Genomic DNA, 18,770 nt, shown 5'->3' with positions numbered 1-18,770 from the left:
TTTTCTTTATTTCTTTCTTAATCTGTTTACTCTCCAGGGTTCGTTTTTCCCTCGGACTCAGCGAGGGATCCCACCTCTACCGCCTCAAGAGCAGTGTCCTGGAGCTTCACACTCTGGCTCGGCGGATACAACTGGGGAGGATGACCAGTGTCTCGCCCAGGCGGCCTCACCTGCTATGCGGAAGAGGGGCTTTGGGGGGGATGGGAAGAGTGGAAGGTATAGACACGGAAGAGGGAAGGAAGCGGCCGTGGCCTTACGTTAGGTACCATCCCGGCATTTGCCTGGAGGAGAAGTGGGAAACCACGGAATACCACTTCCAGGATGGCTGAGGTGGGAATCGAACCCACCTCTACTCAGTTGACCTCCCGAGGCTGAGTGGACCCCGTTCCAGCCCTCGTACCACTTTTCAAATTTCGTGGCAGAGCCGGGAATCGAACCCGGGCCTCCGGAGGTGGCAGCTAATCACACTTACCACTACACCACAGAGGCAGACTTTTAGTTTTTACAATTGGCTTTACGTCGCGTCGACACAGATAGGTCATATGGCAACGATGGGATAGCTGCGACAGTGGGGCTCGAACCCACTATCTCCTGAATGCAAGCTCACAGCTATGGGCCCCTAACCGCACGGCCAACTTACTCGGTTGTAAATTATTATTATTATTATTATTATTATTATTATTATTATTATTATTATTATTATTATTATTATTTGTAGAAGTAGTGGTAGTAGTAGTAGTGGTGGTGGTAGTAGTAGTAGTAGTAGTAGTAGTAGTAGTAGTAGTAGTAGTAGTAATAGTGGAATAATAAATTACTGTAGAAGGTATCTTCCCTCAGAGCGGTCGTGAGTCAAATTCCAAAATGTGAGTGTCAGCGTGGCTGGCTTCTTACGAAAACGGCTGTGGTTTGAATCCCGGCCAATGCCCGTGGGACTTTTGAAATGAAATATCACGTCAAATTCCATGTAAAACTGAAGATCACGAGTCTATGATCACATTGTTTTTATTTACTAAAATGCTATCTGTTCGGGGCGTCAACCCATGTGGATCTTTTGCTCCTACTAGCACCATATTGTATGAACCTGCGTGTAATTGGAATGGCGGTAGTGTGGAATGTTGAATGTAAGGAAAGGGAGATTAAGGACGTCACAAACACCCAGTCTCCAGGCCAGGGATATTAATCATTACAATTAAAAACCCTTGACCCGGCCGGGAATCGAACCCGGGGCCGCCGGGTGACAAGCGGACGCGTTGCCCCCTACAGCGCAGGGCCGCGCCTATGATCACATTGATCACGATATCAATAGTCAGGAAAAGCTACAAACTTGCGTGCTTGCTTTTTTTCGAAAAATGACCGCCCTCCTTATTCCAACCAGAATCCCTCACCCTTCATTATTATTATTATTATTATTATTATTATTATTATTATTATTATTATCATTACCGTGTGCCCTGATTTTCCACATCGCTACAAGCCTCGCTGCGGCCCCAGGATCCAGCTGCTGGCTCGGGGACGTCTATCACCTACTGACCCGACCCAGCCCGGTTCGAGGTGGGTCAAGGCCACAGAGCCGTCAAACTCTCTCGCACAGGGATGTTGGGTTGTAGAGAAGAAAATCTGAAAGTAGAGAAAAAGGGGTTGGGCAGATCTTTGCAGCGCCATAAAAATAAAAAAGCTATTTTGTCGTACTGGGTGATCCCAAAATAAACAACGGATACGGGAGTTTCTGTATCTGATTTCAAAGTTTGACCTAGCTGGAGAGTAACATTGATCTGGTTTCGGACGGAATGCTGTGGTATTATGTGTGTAGCGCGCAAGCTCCGCAGTGCGATGCTCAAGGCCAACGGCCTTCCACGGCTCTGCGTGGACCCTGGGTATTTTCGCTCTCACTTCTATCAACATAAGGATACTCCTCAAGCTAGAAGGAAGGAACACTTGTATTAACGTACCATGAGAGAGTAGCTCTGCAAGTCAATACAGAATCTCCATTCAAACGGATTTAATTTGTATACAACGTATGTGCTTCTGTAATAGTACCCAGTGTGTATCAGTGATAAGAGTGTAGGCTTCTGGATCGCAAAATAGCGGGTCCAAAACCCACAGAGGAAGTCGGATATCTGCAGGGCGTCCGTCGCTCGTCTTAGTAATTGACAGGAAAATAAGAGATACAGTTCAGTGCTTGATGGAAGTGTATAAGAAAAAAGTCGTAAGACAAGAAAATAAAGAAAATTAATGCACATACATACATACATACATTATAAACTGTTATACCTTTCAGCGTTCAGTCTGCAAGCCTCTGTGAATTTACTAAACGTTGCCACAATCCTCTATTTGCAACTAATGCTATGGCCTCATTTAGTTCTATACCTCTTATCTTTAAATCGTTAGAAACTGTGTCTAACCATCGTCGTCTTCGTCTACCTCTACTTCTCTTACCTTCCATAACAGAGTCCATTATTCTCTTAGGTAACCTATCCTCCTCCATTCACGTCACATGACCCTACCACCGACAGTTTATGCCTACAGCTTCATCCATCGAGTTCATTCCTAAATTAGCCTTTATCTCCTCATTCCGAGTACCCTCCTGCCATTGTTCCAACCTGTTTGTATCAGCCATCATTCTCGCTACATTCATGCCTGTTACTTCTAACTTATTAATAAGATATTCTGAGTCTACCCAGCTTCGCTCCCGTAAAGCAAAGTTGGTCTGAAAACAGACCGATGTAAAGATAGTTTCGTCTTGGAGCTGACTTCCTTCTTACAGAATACTGTTGATCGCAACTGCGAGCTCACTGCATTAGCTTGATTCAATCTCACCTACTATATTACCATCTTGGGAGACCACATCCCCCTATTGCAATAAGGATATGGAAGTGGCACACCTACTAAAAGAAAATCACTGAGCTCGATAACTGCAGTCGCTTAAGTGCGGCCAGTACCCGGTATTCGGGAGATAGTGGGTTCGAACCCCAGTGTCGGCACCCCTGAAGATGGGTTTCCGTGCTTTCCCATTTTCACACCAGGCAAATGCTGGGGCTGTACATTAATTAAGGCCACGGCCGCTTCCTTCCCAATCCTAGCCCTTTCCGGCCCCATCGTCGCCATAAGACCTATCTGTGTGGGTGCGACGTAAAGCAACTTGTAAAAAAAATCAGAATAAAATGTAAATGGGAAAGACATAGGTAAAATTGAAAATAACTTGTATTTCACTCTCTCGTTAAATAATCAAGCAGAGAATCGCAGAAACCAGGGATAACAGCAAAACTTGGCACAATCTGGGGGGAATCGAAAGATGTTGAAAATAGAGATGATACGTGTAGCTAGTAGCAGGCCTAGAGTTTTTAGTAAAAGTCTGGGAAATATCTGAGAAGTGTAAATTTATCTATTAACGCGTTGGATGCCCATATACAGACAGTGATGCTATTTCTCAGGTACCACAATAATTCATATTGCTTTCTCTTTTTACAAGTTGCTTTACATCCCACCGGCACAGAGAGGTCTTGTGGCGACGGTGAGATAGAAAAGGGCAAGCTTACAGCTGCGTGCCCATAACCGCACGACCAACTCGGTAATTCATAATACCTGAAGAATGAATTACTAACAGTATATTTATGATACAAGATGGTGTTCACCGGTGACTCTCAAGGCACTGATGTAACATCTCTCTTCCTGAAGTGTTTGAGGATCACAGATGATCTTCAGTCATAAACAATTTTAACTGCCCACCCGATGCTCTCCTGTAGGTAACCTACCTATTTACTATTTGGCATTCCCCGTGTGGCACAGAACAGTTATTGCTGTGCCATGACTTCTAGGTTATCCTAAAATTGTATCAGCGTGAGGATCTACTATGGTCCTCATGACAGTCAACTTGTTAAGATACGTCCAAGAACGATTTATGACATGTACCTATATTTAATTAAAATATATCTTAATTATCTAAAAGTATTTCCCACAAGGAAAGCATAATCTAACTTCATCTGTTTCAAATGTAAAAGCAATCAAGCACATTTCACCTTATCAATCGTGAAATTACCAGCGTTTCGACGCAGTGTGGCAGTGGGCTCGACACTTCGATTGACAAACCTTTCCAAGACGAGCTGTATACGGAACAGAAGAACATTTTACTGACTGTCCCATTGAGGTTGGCGGTCATCGGACAGTTCATTGGCAAACATCACAGTCATGCCTTGTAAATATTTCCCACAATCCATCTGCAGTTTTTGCCACGCACCTGGATGGTTTTGATTATTGTTTTAACGGAGAAATAATAATAATAATAATAATAATAATAATAATAATAATAATAATAATAATAACTGATTTTTTTGCTAGGAGCTTTACGTCGCACCGACACAGATAGGTCTTATGGCGACGATGGGAGAGGAAAGGCCTAGGAGTTGGAAGGAAGCGGCCGTGGCCTTAATTAAGGTACAGCCCCAGCATTTGCCTGGTGTGAAAATGGGAAACCACGGAAAACCATTTTCAGGGCTGCCGATAGTGGGATTCGAACCTACTATCTCCCGGATGCAAGATCACAGCCGCGCGCCTCTACACGCACGGCCAACTCGCCCGGTAATAACTGATTTGCGTCCCACTAAGCACTTTTTACGGATTTTGGAGATGCACTGTTGGTTTGCTGATCGGAGAATCCAAGGTTCGATCCACAGGAGGCAAAAAGCTTCTTGTTATCCAGCCCCAGTCTTTTCATTCTAAGGGTTAAAAAAAAGTATAATGATGTTACTGGTAGCTAAATTGTATTTAGTTTTGTAGAAGAGATACTGTCCGCCTCTGTGATGTAGTGGTTAGTGTGATTAGCTGCCATCCCCGAAGGCCCGGGTTCGATTCCCGGCTCTGCCACGAATTTTGAAAAGTGGGCTGGAACGGGGTCCATTCGGCCTCGGGAGGTCAGCCGAGCAGAGGGGTGTTCGATTCCCTCCTCATCCATCCTCGACATGGTTTTCTGTGGTTTTCCACTTCTCCTCCAGGCAAATGCCGGAATGGTACCTAACTCAAATCCACGGCCGCTTCCTTTCCTCTTCCTTGTCTATCCCTTCCAATCTTCCCATCCCCCCCCCAGAAGGCCCCTGTTCAGCACAGCAAATGAGGCCACCTGGGCGAGGTAATGGTCCTGCTTCCCAGTTGTATAATCCGACCCAAAGTCTCACGCTCCAGGACACTAACTTTGAGGCGGTAGAAGTGACATCCCTCCCTCAGTCTGAGGGAAAAGCCAACCCTGGATGGTAAACGGATTAAGAAAGAAAGAAAGAAAGAAAGAAAGAAAGAAAGAAAGAAAGAAAGAAAGAAGGAAAGAAAGAAAGAGAGAAAGGAAGAACGAATGAATGAATGAATGAATGAATAACAGATACTACAAAGACGGGAAGTTTGCGAGTTTCTTTCAATGTAGGAGCTAAACTCGGGATCCAATCAACCGCTTTCATTAATTCTTTCAGCACTAAATCACTAATTTAATCTAGTTTAATATATCGTCCCTGACGGGTCAAAACCTCCTATGTGAAATATTTTAGCTTAGAACTTTAGCCAGTAAAGTTCTGTCATCTAAGGTGTAATATTGTGTGAATATTGTCAAGGCATTCTCGCTCTTCATAATGTATGTGCTGGGGGTCAGTATATATCTCCAAAAATATTATCACATAGGAGGTTTTGTCCCGGCAACGACGATATACTGTGCTATGTTATCATGGGAGCAGTTGACTTTAAAAGATGTACATCAAGTCGGGAAAATTGTGCGCTCAGAAACGTTAATAGTGAATCAGCTTCCTGAGCTGTTAGGCCTAATGGAGCCCGCCCAGTCTCTTTAAAATTAAGTTTTCTACAAAAATGTCCATACTTATTTTCAGTCATCATCAATCACCACTGATCTGCACTTAGGGCAGTCGCCCAGGTGGAAGATTCCCTATCTGTGGTTTACCTAGTCTTTTCTTAAATAATTGCAAATAATTTGGAAATCTCCCTTGGTGCATTATCACAATCCTAACGCCTCTTCCTATAAACGAATATTTGCTCCAATTTTTCCTCTTGAATTCCAACTTTATCTTCACATTGTGATCTTTCCTAGTTTTAAAAACACCACTCAATCTTATTTGTCTACTAATGTCATTCTGCGCCATCTTTCCACTGATAACTCTAGCATTTTTTCCAGAAAAGGTTCTTTTATGCTTTTTTAATTCTTGCCCGATCTAAAAGAGAACAAAATAGCGGGCAAACTCTTAAACGTATACAAAATGGAACATGCATATAGGATATAGAATTCAATTTCCTACAAGAATGTCTATAGGCCTATACATTTTCTTCAAAACTGTAACAGGTTTACGTTTAAAATTTTCATTATCGCTTTCGTATTGACTTGACTATAAAAATAGTTCTTAAAATGAATTACAAATAAAATTCTCCACCTATTCAATACAACGTTTATACCATTTCAAATGGTTTATCCTTACTGTAACAGTTTCTCAGACAATTACAATTTTTCATGTTAAAGGAGCATTTCGATCATATGGCCAGGAGGGTTCACACGTCGAACGTGGTACAGCTTGGTAGACATACATACATACATACATACATACATACATACATATATACATACATACATACGTACATCATTATTATAGATATTTATGACCGAGCTCGATAGCTGCAGTCGCTTAAGTGCGGTTAGTATCCAGTATTCGGGAGATAGTGGGTTCGAACCCCACTGTCGGCAGCCCTGAAGATGGTTTTCCGTGGTTTCCCACTTTCACACCAGGCAAATGCTGGGGCTGTACCTTAATTAAGGCCACGGCCGCTTCCTTCCCAGTCCTAGCCTTTTTCGGTCCCATCGTCGCCATACGACCTATCTGTGTCCGTGCGACGTAAAGCCAATAGCAAAAAAAAAAAAAATTATAACTTTCAGCGTTCAGTGTGCAATCCTCTGTGAATTTACTAAATGTCGCTACAATCCTCTATTTAGAACTAGTGCTGTGGCCTCATTTAGTTATATAACTCTTATCTTTAAATCGTTACATAATGTGTGTAACCATCGTCGTCTTGGTCTCCCCCCATTTCTCTTACCCTCCATAACAGAGTCCATTAATCTCCTAAGCAACTTATCCTCCTTCATTCACCTCACACGATCCCACCATCGACGCCGGTTTATGGGCACAGCTTCATCCATCGAGTTCAATCCTAAATTAGCCTTTATCTCCTCATTCTAAGTACCCTCCTGCCATTGTTCCCGCCTGTTTGTAACAGCAAACATCCTCGCTACTTCCTTGTCTGTTCTTCTAACTTATGAATAAGATATCCTAAGTCCACCCAACTTACGCTCCCATAAAGCAAAATGATCTGAAAACAGACCGATGTAAGGATAGTTTCGTCCGGGAGCTGACTTCCTACATACAGAATACTGTTGACCGCAACTGCGAGCTCACTGCATTAGCTTTACTGCACCTTGATTCAATCTCACTTACTATATTACCATCCTGGGAGAACACACTTCCTAAATACTTGAAATTATCTACCTGTTCCAGCTTTGTGTCACCAATCTGGCATTCAGTTTTCTTGGATTTATTACCTACTGGCATCAATTTAGTCTTCGAAAGGCTAATTCTCATACCATACTCATTGCACCTGCTTTCAGGTTCAAGATATATGACCGCAGGCTTTCGGCCCAGTCTGCCATTAAGACCAAGTCGTCAGCATAGGTCAGACTGCTTACTACGTTTCCACCTACCTGAATCCCTCCCTGCCACACTATACCTTTCAGCAGATGATCCATGTAAACTACGAACAAGGATGAAAGATTACAGGCTTGTCTAACCCCTGTAAGTACCTTGAACCAAGAACTCATTCTACCATCAATTCCCACTTCAGCCCAATTGTCAACATAAATGACTTTGATTGATTTTTATAATCTACCCTTAATCCCATAATCTCCCAGTATGACGAACAACATTTCCCCCTGTACCCTGTCATATGTTTTCTCTAGATCTACGAAACATAAACGAAACTATCTATTACTCTCGTAGCATTTTTCAGTTATCTGGCGCATACTGAAAATCTGATGCTGACAGCCCCTATGTGGTCTGAAACCACACTGGTTTTCATCCAACTTCCCTTCAACCATTGATCGTACCGTCCCTTCCAAGACGCCAGTGAATACTTTGCCTGGTATACTACAGTAATCAATGAGAGACTGAACCCTTCAACCTACCGTTCCATCGTTGGTCGTCTGCCTCGGTTGCTTCGGTAGAGCAATGTCGTACTCTCGGATCTCGAGGTCGTTACGAGTTCTTATCTGTCACTTCATTGACCAATCGACAGGGTTCAGAGGAGAGCAAAACTACTTCAAATGAGGAGCAAAAATGTTCTTACTAAAAATATTTATTCAATGTAATCACGATAATTTGTTCATTAAAAAGGCAGGAAAAGTCAGTTATATATGTCACAACTTGTTATAACGCAGTCATAACGCATAACGTGAGTTGTAAAATTATCTTGAAAATGTTTATCTTATTGTCTTCCAAGGAATGAAAAGGCAATGTAAGATTCATGGACAGCAAAACATTGATCCAAGCGATAACTGAGAGTTAATCCACACGATCCGTGGAAAATCTGACCTTCAACAAGTAGAATTCCAGATTTACATTTAATTTAGGTTATCCACCAGTCTACTATCCTATGGGATATCGGAATATCCCCCGAATGGATCCTTAATCGAACCAAATCGACTATCAGTTGCTTTGGATATGTTGCAAACTATTACTTGAAAGCATGGTGTTCATTACAAGTTAACAGTAATTGTCACAATCAAAAATAAATTTCCGCCATGTATTGTCATCTCGTGACACCCTTAAGTTACAGAGGAAGCCCGATGCTGAAGTATGCATCACCTCAAACAGATGTTCAGAAGGAACCAATAACATTTGATCCGATGGGATCTTACGTTACATCGTTCTGAAGGAACTAAACTGCGAAATGCAGGAAAACGTTATTTCATATGCGTTTAGAAGAAACGCCAAGCACTGAAGTTAAAGGAAAGTGATGAATCACTTGGAAATGTTCTTACTAAACCACCTGTCAGGTTATGAAACAGTTACGTCATTTAAAGTCATTAAAATACAAGTCCACAATATAAAACAAACAATATGAAATCTTTCCCATTCTCTATAGCTACGACTACAATTACAAATCTGTTAACCTACACTTAACCAATTAAACCAAACTACAAGTGATCGGTAGATCAATATCCCACATAAATAACGTGACCAACGAAAAGTGAAAATAAAATATATTAACAGCTGACGAATCGAAACCGCATTCGTAGTGTAAATCCTACAAAAATTAACTAAGTGTCAACACATGGCACTATCATAATATACCGTACACCCGAACAATAAATCTTAAAGTAAAGAAACAGAATCAAACAGAAACGAAAGTTTATCGAACTTGAACACACGTGGCTAAGCAGTAGGGATCAGTCTCCATTAACCAGGTTTCCACGTGGGACAACCCTTACATTCATGCCGCTACTGATGCAACGTCATTATGGGAGCACCTTCCAGTTAGTAAGGATTATGCCGAAACATGGCCTAAATGGTACCTGCTAATATCTTCCACACTCGTATCTACTACTGCAAACACTAACATCATTCAAGTCGATTCGCAAAAACAAAATGCCTGCCTATGACTTGGCTATGTACAGACGGCGTCCTAATTCTGTCGTTGAGTCAACGTTACAATGCCTACTCTTCCTCATCCTTATAATACACGCGGCATCCTAAATCTATCGTTGAGTCAACGCTGTGGTATCTACACATCACTCATACTGCCAGGAGAAATCGAGACTTTAACACAATGTCCGGATATTTAAAGCTGATCCTTGTTGAAACTCTAACACATGAAGTGAATTTCGCAACAGGAATGAACTCGAATCTGGAAATATTACTTTATCTATTTCCTACAATAAAGCGTGAAATTGAAATTAAACAACAGGTTCGAATAGTTTAATATATTTCTCATTACAGTTTAAACGCATGCGGTGAAGTTCGCTAAATAAAAATAAACTCAAATCTCGTTTGGTATTACGTTAATATCACTGAAATCAATAATCACCACCAACACAATATTCACGGCATAACTCGAATGTGAGGGTCCAACTGACCTGCCATGTCAACACTCCAAACGTGTATAGTCGTGAACTATCCAGTGAAGTGACTTCTTATCAACCTACAGTACGCAGGCTAAGCTCTCATTCTAATAAAATTCATTCTCTCACCCGCAATGTTTCCAGTCCGCGATGTCTTCGTTTCGTAAAGACACAGAATAGAATTCAATTTTCAATAATAAAATATTATCTTGACCGTGTGCCAGGATGTATTTTGTTCGTGAGGTCGGCTATCACAAAATGCACTTCGCTGGTATCAAACAGAATCGTCACCTAGACTTAACTGCCGTTACCTACGGTCTCACATAAAATAATAATCAGGGGAGAACATCAACTTGTACTTAAAATAGGCGTTACAACGTACTAACTTAGATTATATTCTTCAATCGTTCTGGATCGCTACAGGACATCGCTCCTCTTATAGAGTCTGTCTCAGAAATATTACACATCAACTTATACACCATGTCACAAAAATTCCTCTCCACCGAACTGAAGGGCCTCTTATTCTGGGCGTCCTACTTATTCTACATCACTCATAAAATACAGGCTTATTCTATCTTTAACTGCCTACTAATTATTCTCATAATATTTCATTTCTATTACAATCCATTTTCTTCTTCCTTGAAACTTTTTAAATACAAGCGATCCCATAACCAAAGAACTTTCTCTCAAAATTAACTTCTCAAAATTTTTCCAGACCTCAAGAGCAAAACTGTATGCCGTAATTTTCTATATCACAAATACACGGTGTCACAAAATTTTAATTTCCCAAAAATGACAAACTTTATCATACTTCAGTGGATTTCGATATAAATTGCAAATCTCGCTTACCTAACTTCTGAGAGCTTTATTATCATCTCATTTTAATCATGATGCGATTATTATTATTATTATTATTATTATTATTATTATTATTATTATTATTATTATTATTATTATTATCTGACTACCACACTTATAATGGTTATTCTTATCGTCATCATTATAATAACTTTTGCCGGTCCGAACATTATTTCATTGATTTTCATTGCAATATTTAACTTCTCTTCTTCTTTTCAAGAAATTTAAACACTGTTTAACGTCTCGTGCGCTGATAAATAACAGACAATCCGCTTCCACAGTGGAATAACGACAAGACACATCATCGTCATCGCAACATACTTAATTCTACACACGCCACATATACAACGAGAGGTTATGATTTATTAGTTAATGTCAAGGGACAAGATATTACATCTCTAACTACAAAAAAATAATATTTGAATTAGACAGACCTGTAATTATGCCCCTTGACGTGGCGTTATCTTGGCTTCATCTTACACGCCAGCCACCTCTGAGCTTAGCCTTCATAATGGTAAGAGGCATTCTTCCCTTAAATACTACGTTATCAATACACTGATTCTGCACTCGTCTTGAAGGAACACATATTAATTTCCTTAGAATAATTAAGTTAACAATAAATTTCATTCTATGCACATACACAAAAATTAAACCACACAGCCTCGTGTCGAATATTCAACTAACGCAGTTTGTGGAAAATTCCAACCTCCTTTTCACCAGTTTCACAGATTTGAATGACCGTGAGGCAAAGGCTTATCTCTGCCAGACTCCAACAGTCCTCGCTTACCGATTATCAAAATAACCTTGTCCGAAATAATTCAAAATTAAAAAAATTAAAAACATCCGTACTGTAATTACGAAGTAGAAGTAGCTTAAACATAGTAGTAACTACAGTATTTAACTTAGACTAGTATTGCAAGGATACAATTAGTTAAATTCCATTTAATAATTTCATTTAATATTTTTATTAAGCTTACTAGTAATTTTAAGTTAGTATTCCTTTCGTTGTGAATTGAAATGAGTATTTTTTCAAATCTGTATTATCTAGGCAATTCCTTCTTCTTTCTTTCTTCTTTGCTTGTATATATTCATATTCTTGTCTTAAAAATTTTTTTTCTTAAAAATTAGTGTTATTTGTAGTTCTTAGTATTTTAAGTTAATCAGTGTCATCGTTAACAAATAATAATATGTGTGTGGTTAAGTGTAAGAAAGGGCGAAGAGCCGTAACTTCGCCACAGAAAATAAAGGCTTTCATCTATCTATCTATGACGCTGCTGTCTCCCTACGCAGAAGTTCCGGAATCCTACAAAAAATTAACTTACGATATTCCAACTTAATAGGATGGATGTTGTAAATACAATGTTTCATTATCTAAGTCTTCTTCGCTCACCATTACCACTTTGTAAAATATTCATTCCTCAAGCCAACTGGCTTTTGAGATTCCCGAATTCTACTTCACACACTTTAATTTTAGAAGTCCTCTTCTTAATATCACTCGATGTACTGTAGATTCACCCTGTCGGACAATTGGATGATGACCGCCTGTCTCGCTTGTAGAGGGGGTATTTAAGCATTCTCTAGAGACGCGCTGCATTGCATTATCTACTGTTGCGCTATCATTCATTTGATAACCGCTGGACCGATTTCTTTGAGACTCACCCCAGAGATTCCGCCTGTTATTTCCAGCCACGATGGTGTTGTTCGCTTATTTTTCATGTTTCTCTAGCGGGCGTAATTAATTAATTAATTAATTAATTAATTAATTAATTAATTTTGTGCACGATGGTTCCCGCGAATTTTGACCTATGTCCTTAACACGTGTATTCCACTCTGCCGGGATGGATGCTAACTTCTCTCCGAGCATAATTAAATACATTTCCACCCTGTGAAGTTTTTATTAATTATTTCTTCGTTACTGACAGAGCCGATATCTACCACAATGAGGGTTATAAGTCAGAATTTCATTATTAATTACCCTCGGTCTTCCGAAATGATCCGACGTCGTTCGATGTTTTGGGGGATCGCCTTCTACTCTGACTTTATTGCGGAGGGAGCGACGGATACCGTTAGTCAAGGCTACAATTACTTTATGCCCGAAGAATCAACAGCACCTCTTCAATACAACATATACACGAGCATGGACGTCATACGTATCCAAACATATCGTCTTTTCTTGGAGGGTGCTCATCCTGTGTGCCTTCAGATCAAATTTCATATTAAAAATTAATTTTTCTACCTGTTGGAAAAAATCAGGTCTGCAGGAATTGACGTAATGTAAATTGCTTTGACCGTTTGTAGTCATTATTTGAGACATTTTAATGGTTTACTAACAATAATAAACATACTTTGTGTTACAATTAAATTATAATACCGACAAATCGAATTACTTCATAATTTGTTGTGTGAAAAAGTAGAATTTGCATTAATGGAGATAAGCACAATTTTTCATTTGTTAAGAAGGAAGCCATAGTTCAAGGTATCTTTAAAGCTATTCATTCTGTCGGAAACACTCATTATAACACTATAACATACCTGTGAAAAATACAGACTATTAAACAATGAATGACATGTTTCGTTCTACAAGAACATCCTCAGATTCTATCAAATCACTTTTAATTTTGCGCACATATGTACAATATCGTTTACGTTGCAGTGTCAATGATTGTGAATTGGTGATCATAATTTCATATTCAACTAGTAGAACTCGCACGAATAAATTATTTCACATTAAAACATCCAGAATATCTCATTACTTGAATTCACCATACATTAAAATGCAGCAGCTGCAATAGTCATCTTTTTAGGATCACGCACTAATATTGATAAACAATTAAAAGCCATTGTTTCCATTTTTTAAATTCGTGTGTTATTTTCTAGTTCTGTCATCATCTCTACTTCGTTAGAATGTTAAGTTTGTAGTTTTTAATAACTTTTTGTTTTATTTTCGTCTTTTTTTAAATGCATCTATATTCTGGTACGGAAAAGTCCTGGACGTACTTTAGAACATTATTTTCTTTGTATTCTTATTAACTTTGTCCATTTTATAGTTGTTTGTATTTTGTTACTACTTTTACTTACATATAGACACTAACGTACATGAAAACTGCAATACTAAGAAGGAAACACGTCATTGAAATTAACTTTATATCACATATTAGGTACATGACAATACAAAAATGATTAAGTTAACAGATCTGCACATGACCTTTGAGCTTAAGTATTCAGTATTTTTGTGTAGCCTCTGCGCTCCGAAATCAAAGTATCTAAACGTCCTGACATGGAGTCAAAGGGATTCTTGATATGTTCCTGCGGTTCGCCCTCCACGCAGTTTGTTTGTGAGTCCACAAATCATCGACACTAATGACTGGAGGACCGTGACGAACAAGTCGCAGACCAGCCATAATACAGACATGTTCGATGAGCGATACTTCAGGTGAACGTGCTGGCCAGAGAAGCAATCGTACCCGTCGTTATTCGAAGAAGGTTTTCACATTCCTTGCCATATGTGGCCGGACTTTGTCTTGCTGAAATATAGCATGCGGTGTTGCCGGAAGGAATGGGAGTACAACGGGCTCTAAAATCTCTCTCATGTACCGGTTGCTGTTCAGATTGTTCTCAATACGTAGGTGATGAGATCGGTTGTTTTACCAAGTGGCGCCCCAAACAATCACACCTGGTGTTTGTCCACTATGCCGCTCAACAACGCAGGATGCAAAATTGCCCTCACCTTGGTAGCGTCGAACACGTTTGCAGCCATTACTGTAGGACAGGTTGAAGCGTGACTCGTCTGAAAACACATTTTGCCACTCAGCATCTCAGTGACAGCGTTCACATGTCCATTGCAGTCTGAGGCTTTTGTGGTTTCTGTACATTTGAAGCCGACGCAATGGCATGAGCGCAACCAGTCCAATCCACAGCAGACAGCATCGAACCGTCGATGCAGTCAGGTTTACACCTGTTGCAGTGCTCCAGAGTCCAGCCAACACAGTTGATGGTCCGTTATGCCCATGCTCTGGTCATATTGCACGGTCCAATACCCGCTCGTCGTTGCGTGCGACCCTCTTCTATCCACTGCTTACACACACTCAGCAGTGTCGTAGCAGTATACGCTGTACGAACCGAAATATCACAGTATGACAAACCGGCTTCCCAGAAACCGATCATTCTGCCCCGCGCGGATTCACTCACTTGCTGATATTGCGCCCTTTGACGTCGGCGAGGCATAGTGGCACTTACTTTCACTTTTCGACCCTGTTTGACAGCTCTTCACCGACTACACGTGGCATAACATTGACCTTGTCAGTCACACAAGACAAGGCCCTGCTGGACCTACGTGCAGCCCATCTCTCCGCAATCCTAATCATTTATTGTTGGCACACCGTTCTACACATCCACCGAGTATGGATTCATACGGGCCATTCTTTGACGGTGCTGCAGTTTTCACAAACGTTGCTTTATGATATGTGTATTAAGGAGGTGCTGGATTGGGCGTACTGCTTGTTTGGTTTCAATGAGAAAATAAATACATAAATAAATTATACTAATACCAATGGAGCGTGCAGCTTCAACCAATCATCAACGATGGGTTCGATAACATCTTTACACTATCCTACTTAACAGCAGTTGTACGAAAATGTATTACAGAGCAAAATGATTCAAAATTGAATTTGCAACCACTTCTGTATTATCGAAATTTTAATAGAATCACGTATTTTCTCATAGATTCTGGGGAGTCGATACGTATAACTGACTAAATTTAACGGTACTGTTCCTTCCTTCCATTATCAGCAGTACCCATAGCTCAGTAGCAGAAACCGTCAACATACGTCACAATCATCTTACCATGACCTGAATTGTCTCTTTTCCTCTACATTGATACCAAAATTTTATTTACATTGAAGATTTAACACGTGACGCGAATCGTCCATTTATATACTCATGACCAGTGTGTTACATGCCTTTGAAGAACTGAGTATGATATCACTTTATTGCATAAATTTCATCAACGAATTTTCAGGAATTGTTGGCACATTCCCAATACTGTTCAAAGCGCATCTACTGGTGCATTACACGAGATGCGTGGTAAGTAGGTTTATTGCTTGCCGGAAACTGACTGCAATATTTGTATTTGAGGACTGGTTGAGTACGGTTAGATCTAGTGTGCAGTTGTGCAGATATTTATCCATTATATGCTGTGTTCCTTACAGTTTTCTCGAAGTGGAGAAACGTAGCCGCGCGTGCTAACATGTACGGTACAACTTCTGTTAAGTTTGTAACAATGTACAGTGCAATCCCAACGTCGATTTTACCAGATCAGGTGAAATAATCCTATTGTTAGTTTTAATGTCAGCTGTGTGGCTAAGGAAAAACCTAAGCTACTACTCGAGTGTGTTACAAAACCCGTTCCTCTCTCTCTTGACGAAGTGGCTTTTTAAAAATTTATTTATGACTTTCGGCCTGGTGATGACCATACAGCCACCATAGATACATATTCTGAAACAGAATAAAATACAGAAAATGGGCATAACAGATACATATTACATGAAATGTACGCAAAGAGCTCTTGGTTTTGACGAGGTGCGATGAGAAATTGTCATAGGGTGTGTTATAAACAGAGGCCTGTGTTCTTCAGAAATGTCTGGATAGCGGAGTACACCGAGGCACGTTTTGTAGGAGCAAGGTCGATAGACTGGTTGGTAGTGGTTCACGAAATTCTACTTTTGTCTTTAGAAGAGTTTGTTGCTGAGAAGTAAATCGGTTGCACTGAAAAAATGTATTTTCTGGATTTTCCAACGACTCTCTGTCACATATACAATACGGGGTGTCGGCGACTTGAATACGAAATAGATGGCTGTGGAAGCTACCATGGTTGAATCTGATTCTGATGATGAATGTAATGTATCGCCTGTTCGAATACCATTTAGAGATCCAGGACTTCGACGGTGGTTGAAGCTGTATCTGAGAATGTCCACGATGTTGTTTGTATATGGTCCACACTTCATTCCACATGCCAAATGATCGTTGTTTTGCCCTAAAAATGAGGTCCAGTGGATGCAAGGTACGTCTCAGAGGGATGTCTGACTCTGCTGCTTGTTTGATGAGGTTGTCCACATACTCGTTGTGGAAGATTCCTCTGTGGGCTGATATCCATAACGAATTGGTTGACTGGAGGCAAAACTCGACGTATTCTGCTTACATATTCCGTGATATGGCGTGAACAGACTATTCATACACGTGACTTATGTAGGTTTCATAAAGATTGAAGGATACTCAGATACTCAAATCTTTGAGTGAATACGTTCGCTCCGCAGTAAGACTCGACCCACATGGCCCTGCAGTCTCTATTCCTGATATACCATTGCAGTCGGTATGATATGTTCCTCTGATAGAAGAAACAGATCTGACAGAAGTATGGGCTGCCTCTTATCCTTCTGATAGGCCAGAACATCAATTCCATCTCATTCAACAAAGTGAACTTCAGGATTTAATCTCCCCCCACATGGCACTACAGCCCTTGAAGGGCCTTGGCCTACCAAGCGACCACTGCTCAGCCCGAAGGCCTGCAGAATGCGAGGTGTCGTGTGGTCAGTACGACGAATTCAGGATTTGTTTACAGCCAGCAAAATGAGTTTTTGAGGTCTGGACTACTGACTACTTCAAATTATGTCAAAAATGAAAAAGAAAAGACATGCTGCTGAAAATGTGTACGCCTTTCCACAAAATTTTACGTATTAGACTGTGTTCACTACAAGATTTGTAATCAGCAGGCACGATTTAGCACAGTCGATCTCATATTGTCTACATGACATATAAAATGTTGTAATTAAACATTTTTGCACCAAACTTTGGAAAATCCACCTGGTCCAGATGAATTGTTAAATGAGGTAACTTTCAAAATGCCTTCGACCTACTGGATGGTGATTATAATTTACAAAATTGAACAGTCACCTGTATCTCGAAGTTTTTTTATGCATTCTTATGTGGTATTCAGTGTTCTCCTTCCTGTAGCTCTGACCGGAAACTATTCGTTGTTCGCACATTGCAAATACTCTTCAAGGCGCATCTAACTGATGGTGTGACCATTGTTGATGACTCAATTTCACAACCGTTAGCTCGTTTCAAAACGAATATCCAATAACTGAGATCCTTTTATTATACTTGAAGTAAATTTTATAGATTTCCCTCTTTGATGTTACTGGATGTATATTGAACGTTTTTATACCGAATATGAAAATGCATACCGGTACTGTTTTTATGTAATTCGTACCAAAATTCGTGCACAGAAATGAAGGTCAGTGTGTAATGAGAGTAAGAATTCGTATAATATCGTTTTGTAAACCAACCTCTTTGCAGATTTGTCCCTTCTTTTATCCACCAGCCCTACTGGCTGAGAGCCACACTGATAACCGTTTGCCTTAAAACTGAGAGATTTCTGTTAGTAGATTTACTACTACGTTAAAAATCCTTTCAGGAAAAAATTCCGGTATTCTTGCACCTCTTTAATGTCACAATACGTTTTTACACGTTTCTTTACTTCGCACCGGCACATTATTTCGGCGATGAAGGGATAGGAAAGGGCTAGGAGTGGGAATGAAGCGGCAGTAGCCTTACTTAAGGTACAGCTCCAGTATTTTACTGGTGCGAAAATGGGAAACCACGGAAAACCACCTTCAGGGTTGCCGACAATGGGGTTCGAACCCACTTTCACCCGAATGTAAGCTAACAGCTGTACGCCCCTAACCGTACGGCCATCTCGCTCGATTCA

This window comes from Anabrus simplex, chromosome 2, assembly GCF_040414725.1.
Source record: "Anabrus simplex isolate iqAnaSimp1 chromosome 2, ASM4041472v1, whole genome shotgun sequence".
In the NCBI taxonomy this organism is placed as follows: domain Eukaryota; kingdom Metazoa; phylum Arthropoda; class Insecta; order Orthoptera; family Tettigoniidae; genus Anabrus; species Anabrus simplex.
Note: the sequence above shows the minus strand (reverse complement) of the source record.